We start from the raw sequence: 12,103 nt of genomic DNA, 5'->3' as shown, positions 1-12,103 counted from the left end.
GATTCATCTCTTCCTGTGACCCCTATGATAGAAATTTTGATCATCCAACTGCCCATAATTTGAATAACCATTTTTGTGTGAATGAAATTGTAACAAGGTTTTCTCATAGAATCCTGCTTTCTTCGATTGAATTAAGATAATTGCGATGCTTTTTCTCATAGAGTCCTTTTTATTATGTTTCCTTTATTTTGCCCTCTTAGAATTTCCATTCTTCAGTGTCTTCGAAACTTGTAGTCTGCAACTTCAGCGATATCAATGCTCATGCCATGAACGAAAATGAAATTTGAGCAGCAGTCGGTATAAAAGCAATGTTTGCATACAGAAACACGAGTCATCAACGTTCACTCTGTAAATGTATTATGCTTTTGAAACATTAGGGGAGAAGAGCCACACATAAATGTAGTTACGCTTGGAAGAATATATCAGATTTGATCACGATATAGATCGAAACATATTTCTTTTGCATTCTTGTCAATAAAAATTGGATCAAGTATCAAGAGGCCAAGACAGCAACGGCCATTGAGTATCAAGAGGCCAAGACAACGACGGCCACTGCCTGCCCCCTTAGGTTCGTTCCTATGTTTACATGTCCATCATATTCAGAAGTCTCAAACAAACAAAATAATTCATTGGCACCCAAATTATGTACGAGGGACGTTCATTTAAAAGAGTAGAGGTGTCACCAACAAGTACTCGACATTCAAGTAATTTCCTTCTTTTTAATGACGAGGAAGTCTATTTTAAATAAACAAATCTCGCATTTATGAGAAGCTCCAACTAGCTTCATTGATCAAGGCGAATCAAAGGTTGGATGGTGACTTAATTATGAAATTATTCATACCTGGTACTAGGTATATATATGCATTAAACGTTCTATGCCCAACCCATACACATAAATCAAAACCTGGAGAAACTATTGTGTGGATCCCAATTCATGGACCTATCTGCCGCAGTCAATCAAGTACTTATGAATGGGGTTAGTGACTGTGATGGATCGGGTCCACATAGACTGGATCAAAGCAAGAATTTTGCCCAAAACCTGTGGAAAATAGGTTAACTTATCCCATCAATATGGGAACAGAATTGTACGTTAACAAACTTAACTTGGAAAGACCGGCATGGTGGGAACTAATGGATGACTTGTTGATAGTGGCCCTCACGGTCTTCAAGGTAGTTATTAGCAGAGAACTTTTATTAAAACAGGCTATTAACTTGATCGCCATCAATGATATAATGAAGAGACGATTGTTCCTTAGCTATTAATTCTGCTGAAGATGATTTTCCACAAAATCACAAGTTCTCATGCTCACCTATTGTCCACAAAATCACAAGTTCTTGCTATGTCATGATCAAAATAATGACAAACTTGTGTTCATGGGGTACTATTACATTATGTGGAGAGAATTATAGATTAATCACACGCCAGTGGAGCTATGTTGATAAGCTTGTCTCCAGGATCTCATGTGGTGCCAAGTAGATGTAACTCAAACCTAATATTTAGTAATAGATGCGAGACTCCCGTATAAAGTACAGAGAATAATAAACATTGGTCGCTTGTCTAACCAATCCTCTCATTCTTATAATCATTGTTGAGAACTTCGGATTTAACACAGTTTCTTTCAACACCTAACAGTTGAAGAGTCTACAAATTGGAAATGGAGAAACATCTAGCAAATGGCCTCTTTCGAAAACTCCACATTAAAAAAGTATTACAACGAAGGACAAGAACATAATAGGAATGGAGTAGCATGCCATTTGGACCTAGTACAAGGCCCAGCAAAATAAATGGCATGCCCGGGCATTTGATCGACTGAAACAATCAAACTCTCGTTTTTCGTATTTCAAGTCGACATTGTGAAGCAGTGGGTGGGCCACGCTTTGCCAGTTCCTTTAAAATTTGAGACTTATGAAGGGGGCCCTGGCTGCAAGAGAGGCCCAATTAGGTGGACAGTGAACTTTGGGAAGAAGATTTGGGGTTTTTCGAGTAGTAAACTGCGAGTTGGATGACCCTTTATAAAACTTTCCATTTAAGATAAGGGTTCCAAACTTACGAAAAATTAAGGATTCAACGAGAAAAAAAACAAATCCCAGGGTAAAAAAAAAAGCTAAGATAAAATGAAGCCATTATTGGTCATGATACCCCTTTCTAAACATTGGGATTATGAAAGGATAAATATAATAAAGTAAAGGAATAAACTTTAAAAAGATCACGTTTATTGATGTTTTTCAGCAAACAGGTTTAATGAGAATGTGAAAATATAATCAACTGAATAGAAAAGTTATTACTTAAATAATTTGGCATGTGTGAAGTTTAAGTCGAAAATGTTCAAGAAATAGACAACCCAATGAGAGTATCTACCGGGGCAAGCAGTGTCCATGAAAATTCGAACTACGAAAAATCAATGATAAATCTTAGTTTGAGTGGTGAAACAAGTGAGACCCATACTACAATAGTTGGCATTTTTAAGCATTCGATAGGAAATTGCTACATCAATTAGTAAAAAAATTTAGCGCGATTGCCTAGTACAAGTAGCATTAATTTCACTTAGAATACCACTTGATCCAACATAAAAAAGAGAGGACTGCTGGATATACTTAGGACTTGTTGACTAACTTGATTTAATAAGTGATGAGACATTAGTGGCAATTTAAATTATTGGACCTATTTGAGCACCCAACACTACTCTGTGACATCATTTGGTAGACAAATTTAGAGACTAGTACATTTAACACTAGTTAAAAGCAGAAAAGAATTATAATGTCATCGCAGTTTGGATTCATTTTTCTTATTGCCCTGATAAAATACGATTCGGTTAACTTGAATTTCATTTATTTTAAAAGTGACATGGTATCTTTTTCACTGGATGCTCAAGGAAGCCCCATCGGTTATGTTTTAGGTGACACGGTGCGTGAGGAACAGAAACTTGCGGCCTTCACCTGTTTCTTCCCTAAAACTCACACCCAGTTCCTAAAGGTTTGAAGGGATCCCTAGCTATTGGCAACACCATCCCTTCCCGGAACAGTTGCTGTACGTAATACCAGCGTCGGTTTTGTCATTGTTACAATTGGACTATCAGCTTATCATGGCCAATTCCGATTCCCCGCTCCTCATCAGAGCGAGCACACCACACTCAACCGCGACGAAGTAATTCTTTGTCCAGGAGAAGTAGAGTGGGCTCCCTTTTATTAAAAAATCGCGGTTGTATTGTCAATTTACTTATGTCAGGAAAATTTTAGAAGAGTTGGCAATTTAGTGCTGAATTAGAATAACGACAAATTCTTCACAGTAGTGATTAGTTATTTACCACAATGGAAAAATTTCAAGAAGTCGGGAATTTACCGCTACTTTAATATGTTGATGGAATCCTGATAGTTGATAATTGTTTACCACACTAGTAAACTCTAAGAGTAGTTGGCAATTTTCTTTTTTATTGGAATGTTGATAATTTTCTAATAGTGTTGGTAATATATTACCGATTCTTGACAAGCCAATTACCAATCATACTCATTTCCAACATGATTGGAAATTTACGGTAACTATGAAATTCATCCCATACGGAATTTTTCCATTTTTTTAGCCGGCGGACCGTAGAATTTTCTATTTTACCTGAAACTCAAATCGTATCACACTTTTCACAACACGGGATAAAGGTTGACGCAACTAGGGAGCTTATTCCCAAAATTATGCGTGCAACTGTAATATAAGCCTCACAGTAACTGGGTTAAAGACGAGTATTCAAGGATCCTCCAGATGCAATAAGCCACTTCATCATAGATTAGGAGGATGATTTTGCAGCTCGTTCTTTTTGGCATATAAACAGCATTACAGTACTTACGTCAAACTCGGACACCGAGCCAGAGAAATCTTGAAAAAGGTACTGCTTAAACACTCTTTTGATCCCAACACCAGCAACAAGGAAACGACTTTAAAAAGCTGTCTATAATTGACTAGTCGAAGGGCCAGTTCCCTTTATTTGTTAAGGCTAAGAGATACGGGTAAAGAGAAATGGTGCAGTTTATCATTGGCCTCTGCATGTATAGCTAGAAATTGTTGCGGATATGATGCCAGAAATTGCTGCCTTCACCGTGATTCACAATGTGCGCGTGGCTGCACATCTGAAAATGTAGTTACGCCTATGTCCATGAAAGATTTGCCAGATGTGAAAATAGAGTCACGAGATTCAGCGGCCTCGATCTTTTCTTGATTTTGTTGGAAGCTCGAAGAGCTTCGGAGCTTCCTTATTCCCTCCAACTCCATTGCCACTACTTTCATTGTTGGCCGCTTCCTCCCAATCGAGCTCAAGCACCTTCTTGCGAGGTTAGCAACTGCGGTAATCTCTTCTTTCTTGCCTTCCTCCATAACTCGAGGATCAGCAATGTCAAACAAACAATTCTGCCTCATTGAATTAATAAAATAGTCCGCGAGGCTCCTTCCTTCTTCCCTAAGCCGACAAATTGGCATTTGCCCCGTGAGGAGTTCAATGAGGACCACTCCTAGGCTACACACATCGCTTTTGTCAGTAAAATGACCTGTTCTGAAGTACTCTGGATCCAAGTATCCAAAAGTCCCCCGCACCAATGTGGTTACGTGAGTCTCGTCGAGGGATACAGACTTGGAAATACCGAAATCTGCGACTTTAGCACGATGTTTCTCATCCAAGAGGATATTGGTGGTCTTGATGTCGCGATGATAGATGGGTATAGAAGCCGCCAAGTGCAAGTAAAATAAGGCTCCTGCGATTTCAGTTGCAATTCGTTGGCATGTGTCCCATGATACGAGAAGGTCTTCATTTGGGTTATGCAAATACTTGTAAAGAGTCCCGTTTGGTATGAACTCATAAACTAAAAGTGGGATTTCTGTTTCCAAGCAGCACCCCATTAGCTCGACCACATTCCTGTGATCGATTTGCGAGAGAATGATGACCTCATTGATGAACTCCTCAACCTTTTCCTTGTCCATCATTTTCAATTTCTTAATGGAAACTATCTTTCCATTAGTCAGCATTCCCTTGTAAACAACACCTTGTCCACCTTGGCCGAGTATCCTATCTTGGTTGAAACGGTCAAGTGGCCTTCTCTAAATCCTCGAAACAGAATAATTTGCTCTTCGCAACGTTGCCTTCAGGTGATGAAGATAGATGTTGTTGCAACAAGAGTCCCCACTGCGTTTTGAAGTACTTCTCTTTTTGCTGAATTACTCTTCTTTTCTTGATGATTTTGTATATACACCGAGAGAGAAGGAACACTTGCACTAATCCTCCAACGCCCGCTCCGAGGCCTGCAGTCCGGAAATTTAGCAAAGGACAGAGTCATAAAAAGCACCTGCTGTTAAAAATGTATAATGTTGTGCAAAACTATGCATCTAGGAAAAGAGTAATTTGGAAGCAGGAAATCTATTATTCTCACATTGATTCATGGATATTCTTTCGCAATTTCTTCCCATCATAGGAAGCCACCAACTATATGTGGGAGAATTTGGATTACGAAATGAGGTTGTATTAAAGAAAGCTTTTTAGCAAAATTGAATGCAATAAAGTTTACTAGATGTCGTGTAAACCATCTAATGAAATTGATGATTAATTTTTAATGGTATCGCATAGTAATCTCACTCTTACTAAACTTATCTCACCATCGGTTCCAAAAAAACTTCATCATATAGATTAACAAAAGTTCTATTTCCGAGGAAAAATAATCATCTTATGCAAATAACATAGCTTGGGATTATGAAAGGATAAATATAATAAAGTAAAGGAATAAACTATAAAAAGATCACGTTTATTGATGTTTTTCAGCAAACAGGTTTAATGAGCACGTGAAAATATAATCATCTGAATAGAAAAGTTCTTCCTCAAATAATCTGGCATTATGAATTTTAAGTTGAAAATATTCAAGAAATAGGAAACCCAAGGAGAGTATCTACGGGGACAAGCAGTGTCCAGGAAAATTCGAACTACAAAAAATCAATAATAAATCTTAGTTAAGTGGTGAAACAAGCGAGACCCATACAACAATATTTGGCATTTTTAAGCACTCGATAGGAAATTGCTACATCAATTAGTAAAACATTCTAGCACGATTTCCTAGTACAAGTAGCATTACTTTCACTAAGAATACCTCTAGATCCAACATAAAAAAGAAAAGACTGCTGGATATACTTAGGACTTGTTGACTAACTTGATTTAGTAAGTGATGCGACATTAGTGGCTATTTAAACTATTGGACCTATTGAAGCACCCAACACTACTCGGTGACATCATTTGGTAGACAAATTTAGAGACCGGTACACTTAACTCTAGTTAAGAGCGAAAAAGAATTATAATGCCATCACAGTTTGGATTCATTTTTCTTATTTTCTTAACAAAATACGATTCAGTTAACTTGAATTTCGTATAGTTTTTAAAACATTTGGATAAGTGACATGGTATATTTTTCACCGAATGCTCAAGGCAGCCCTCTAGTTATGTTTTAGGTGACATGGTGTCCACTGCCCAGTCCAGTGCCACTGGGACATGATTCAATGATCCCAGCGACTCTTTTACCCTTCTCAAGTTTGGTCTCCCTTTCATTGATGGTGCGTGAGGAACGGAAACTTGCATCCTTCACCTGTTTCTTCCCTGAAACTCACACCCAGTTCTTGAAGGTTTGAACGGATCCTTAGATGCTGGCAACACCTTCGTTCCCAGAACAGTTGCTGTACGTAACACCAGCGTTGGTTCTGTCGCTGTTACAATTGGACTCGCAGCCTATCATGGTCGATTCCGATTCCTGGCTCCTCATCAGAGCGAGCACGCCACACCCGACCGCGACGAAGTAATTCTTTGTCCAGGAGAAGTAGAGTGGGCTCCCTTTTATTAAAAGCATCATGGTGGTATTGTCAATTTACTTACGTCACTGGTAAAATTTCAGAAGATTTGGTAATTTAGTACTGAATTAGAATGATGATAAATTCTTCACGGCAGTGATAAGTTATTTACCACAATGGACAAATTTCAAGAAGTTGGTAATTTACTACTACTTTGATATGTTGGTAGAATCCTGCTAATTGATAATTGTTTACGACACTAGTAAAATTTCAGAGTAGTTGGAAATTTTCTACTTTATTGAAATGTTGATAATTTTCTAATAGTATTGGTAATTTATTATCGGTTCTTGACAAGCAAGTTACCAATCATATTCTTTTACCAACATGATTGGAAATTTACAGTAACTTTGAAATTCATCCCATACAAAATTTTTCCTTTTTTTTAGCGGACGGACCGTAGAATTTTGTATGTTTATCTGAAACTGAAATTGCATCTCACTTTTCTCAGTACGGGATAAAGATTGATGCAATTAGAAAGCTTGTTTCCAAGATTACACGCGCAACTCTAATATAATCCTCACAGTAACCGGATTAAAGAAAAATATTCAAGGATCCTCGAGATGCAATAAGCCACTTCATGATATATTAGCAGGATGATTTTGCAACTCTTTCTAATTGGCATATAAACAGCATTATAGTACTTGTTGCGGAACAACACCAAGAGATGCATAAATCAAAAAACTCAAATAGCAAGGATGAAAGCAAAATCGAACCACATGAAACACAAGATATACATGGAAACCCAAAACAGAAAAAACCACGGGAGAAGAGAGGGGTTTCACTATCTTCAACAACGAGTACAATCGAAAAGCTCAAAAACCATTTGGTGAGCCACAAGATCTAATCATCAAATAAGAAGATAGAAAGAACAAAGAAGGGAGAGAATGTGAAGGCTAGGGTTAGAGATGCGTTACGCAAGACATCTCTTTTATAGTCCCCCTTCAAAAAAACCCCTAAAATAAATGTGCATGGTCCAAAATACCATTGTCATCAATTTGAAAGTCAAAACGCAACAAATCTCTACCTTGACTTCAAATCTCCGGAAGAGCGATATATCAAATGCCACAAGACATCTCTCCCTCACCACCAAAAGTGACCACACAAGGCCACCCCTAAATAGCGGAATTGACAACGTACACCCCTAAGTCTATGTGAGCGTACTTGGTGTAGGAAATAAGGGATGAAACACCACCAACTCCGCTTAGGCAACTCAAATGGTGAAAACGTCAATCAAGTCCAAACAATGCTTGAACTTTGTCAAAGGAACTGATTTGGTCAACATATCTACCGAGTTATCCGCCGTGGGTACTTTCTTCACTGTAATCGTACCCTTAGCAACCTCATCACGCACAAAGTGATATCGGATGTCGACATGTTTCATTCTCTCATGATACATTGCATTTTTGGTCAACTGGATCGCACTTTGGTTATTGCAAAAGATAGCGGGGCTCCCTCCTGCTTCACTCCAAGTTCTGTAACTAAAAGCTTCAACCAAAGAGCTTCCTTTGCCGCTTCCATTGCTGCCATATATTCTGCTTCGATGGTAGACAAGGCAACTGTGTCTTGCAAGGTTGCTCTCCAACTAACTGCGAAACCACCAAGCATATAAACATAACCTGTGAAAGATCTCTTTTTGTCGAGATCGCCTACATAGTCAGAATCAACAAAACCAATAACCGAATGTCCTATATCACAACTTCAATCAAAAACCAAACCCACATCTAATGTGCCTCGGATGTACCGAAGTATCCATTCCACAACTTACCAATGAGCTTTACCCGGATGTGCCATATACCTGCTCACAACACTAACAACTTGGGAAATATCTGGACGAGTGTAAATCATAGCATACATGAGACTACCCCAGCACTAGAATATGGAACTCGAGACATCTCATCTTCCTCTTTACTGGTTTTAGGCGACAAAGAAGCCGAAAGCCTAAAATGGGATGCCGAAGGAGTACTTACCGGTTCGGCATTCTTCATGCCAAAGCGCTCAAGCACTTTCTCAATATACCTCTTATGCGAAAGGTATAACTTCCCAACATGTTTGTCTCTGCAAATCTCCATACCTAGAATCTTCTTTGCAGCTCCAAGATCCTTCATCTCAAACTCCCTGCTCAGTTGCCTCTTCAACCGTTGTATCTCTAACATATTTTTTGCTGCAATAAGCATATCATCCCCATACAGCAGCAAATAAATAAAAGAACCGTCATGTAATCTCCTATAGTACACACAACTGTCATGTGCACTGCATGAGTGGCCATGACTTAACATAAAGCTATCAAACCTCTTACACCATTGCCGTGGAGATTGCTTGAGACCATACAAAGAGCGTTTCAACCTGCAAACGTGATATTTTTTACCCTCAACAACAAAATCCTCGGGTTGAGACATATATATTGTCTCCTCAAGCTTGCCATGCAGAAAAGCAATCTTGATATTAAGTTGCTCAAGTTCTAGATCATAAAGAGCCACCAATGCGAGCAACACATGGGTGGAACTATGTTTCACAACTAGAGAGAACACTTCATTGAAGTCAATCCCCTCCTTCTGACTAAAATCCTTCGCTACCAAATGTGCCTTGAATCTTTCATCTTCAACCCCTAGAATTCCATCCTTTCTTTTGAAGATCCACTTTCATCCAACAGCTCTTTTGCCCTTAGGCAATTTCATAAAATCCCAAGTTTGATTCTTATGAAGAGACTCAATTTCTTCATTCATCACAACAAGCCACTTCTCAGATTTAGAATAAATAGTAGCTTCAGGGAATGTAGAAGGTTCTTCAATATTAAGTTCTTCAACAACTGTAAGAGCATAGGCTACCAAATTAGCAAAGCCATATCTTTGGGGAGGCTTAATTTGTCGTTTAGCTCTCCCTGCAGACAAGGTCTAAGGTTGCTCAACTTCTTCAACATCATCTTTGACCGAATCTGAGTCTTGTTGCTCACTGTTACTTTCCAGCTGAATAGGAACATCTTCAAATGTTCTCCGTGGATGCTCCACGATAAGCTCCACCACTTTCCCAATATTTTTCTCCTGAATACCTATAGACTCAATAACAACCTTTCTCTGATCAAGCATGGAATTTTCATCAAAAGTAACTAAACTTTGGTGACTGAGGATCAGAACACCATAACCTATATCTCTTAACCTCGTCTGCATAACCAACAAAAATACATTTCTTGGCTCTAGGTGCGTGCTAGGCTTGAATGGGCTGATGTGGTTGATTTTGGATGCTTCTAGACGATTTTATTTTATTTTACTTTATTTTTTTTGGGTCTGGCTCCGAGTTCGAGTTCTATAAATGGCCAATACCCTTCTCCCCAGTTCATGCTCACCATATGTTTGATAATATGCCCAAGCCAGCCTGTGCACATGTTTTGCCGATTTCCTTTGTCCTTGAGTGCGTATAGGCAGGTTCCACATGTTATAAATCTCTTGTTGCTTGTTGAGCGTCGCTTGTATCGTTGGACCAAATCTGAACAATCATTTTCTTGTCTTTCCACTCCTTATTTTGCATCGTGTCTTTGTGGTCCTCGCCGGTGAGGAAACCTTTGGAGTCTAAGGTATTATGTATCGGTTTGCCTCCTCAGTTCGTGGTCTGCATATATTTTCTATTCCGTGGTCATAAATGTGAGGCGTCAGTGACCGGCGGCGACAAACGACGTTGGTTTTGGGGTGAATAATGACTGGTGAAATTCTTTGATGATTGCGGTGACGGTGGCCAATGATGGCTCGGGATGGTCAACAATGGTGTCTTTCGATGATGATGGTGTCACGATTCTAGCCGGAGCAGATTCGATGTGGGCGCCGGTCGGGGAGGTCGATTTTGGTGCGGTGTGGAGGTTATCGGTGAGCACTAAGAAGAAGATGTTCTCAGTGAGGAGTCTCGGGGAAGAAGTCTGGATGAAGACGTCCTGGGGAGAGGAAGACCAGAAAGGGGAGGGGGAAAAGACCACGTAAGGAATAAAACAAAAAGAAGAGGAAAGCAAGTGAAAAGTCAAAGAGAAGTGTTCAAAAGGGGAAGTGGGAAAGACCACGTGATGAAAAGAAAAAAGATAAAGAAAAGAGAAAAAATAAAAATAAAAAAATTAGAAAAGAGAGAAAAAAAATAAAAATAGAGCACCTCGGGTCGGGCAAGTTGGGTCGCAGGCATTAGGGTTCTTTGTGAGTCAAGGTGGTGGCTGGAACCCGGGTCGAGAAAGCACGTCAAAACTGGGTAGGGTGTATTAGGTTTTGGATTTTTTAAGTTCAGAATTAGAATAGTTTTTTTTTAGGTCTTGGGCCATTTTGCATATGGGCCGAATTTGTAGATTGGGCTAGATTATCATTTAGGCTTTATTTCGTAGTGGGCTGGGCTTGTGTGTTTTTTTATTTATTTGGATTTTGGAGTATTCTGAATTAGGCCTTCGTGGAGCCCACCTTGCGGTGGACCCGGGCCAGCACGCCCGGGTTGGCTCCGACCCGAGTCAGATGTGGAGATCCGACCCGGGTCCCTCTTTATATTATATTATAGTTATATTATTTTAATATTTTAATATTAAAAAATTAAAAAAATTTGAAAAATCAGAAAATTTTATTTGGACTTTGGAATTGGTTTTTCTTGCCCTATTGTGTGATTAGTGTCATGTTTGATTGCATATTGCTTTGTTCACATACTTCGAATTGCGCGTTTGATTTAACCTCGCACGTAGTTGATTGGTCATGTTAGGTTCTTGTGTTGATTGTCGCTTCCCCTAGCTTGGTTAGGAATCAAATTTTGAGACTCATGATTAGTGTGAACACGTTAGGTGGTAATTGAACAAGGTTAGGTACCGAAAGGGCATTAATTGGTTAATTAGTGCAATCAAGTCCTCGTACCCATTGAATCTCTGATTCGTAGAAGTGAAGCATTTCTCCCGTGCTTCACTTGGGTGTCTAATCGACCCACCAAAAATTGATTAGTGGCGACTCCTAAATGAAATTGATTTGTATGTTAACAACTTAAATTTAAGTCGCGAATTGGTATGGGCTTGGGAGAGCTCGAGCTGGGTTTAACTTAGTAATCTATTAACCAAACCCCTAGGCGGAGGGGCTGGTTCGGGGAGGTCGTGATAGCTTGGCCACTCCACTGGGGAATTCTTAGTGGACTTAAGCCGTTTATCTTGTTCAAATACATCCTTAACGTAAATGTTCTTGCCATTGATCCCTTATTTTGCAGGTTTGGGATTTGAGAAATGAATGTTTATTTATTTTTATT

General features: G+C 39.2%; 1 pseudogene; it reads right to left on the bottom strand.

Annotated features, from left to right (window-relative positions):
• Positions 1-4,081: 4,081 nt before the first annotated feature.
• On the bottom strand, positions 4,082-6,864 carry LOC115669673 (wall-associated receptor kinase-like 1; annotated as a pseudogene).
• Between the last annotated feature and the right edge of the window lie 5,239 nt (positions 6,865-12,103).

The sequence above is a fragment of the Syzygium oleosum genome, unplaced genomic scaffold (genome assembly GCF_021117445.2).
Source record: "Syzygium oleosum isolate NSW1041296 unplaced genomic scaffold, Sole_v2.1 Sole_v2.36, whole genome shotgun sequence".
Taxonomy (NCBI): domain Eukaryota; kingdom Viridiplantae; phylum Streptophyta; class Magnoliopsida; order Myrtales; family Myrtaceae; genus Syzygium; species Syzygium oleosum.
This window is presented reverse-complemented; position numbering and strand designations above follow the sequence as displayed.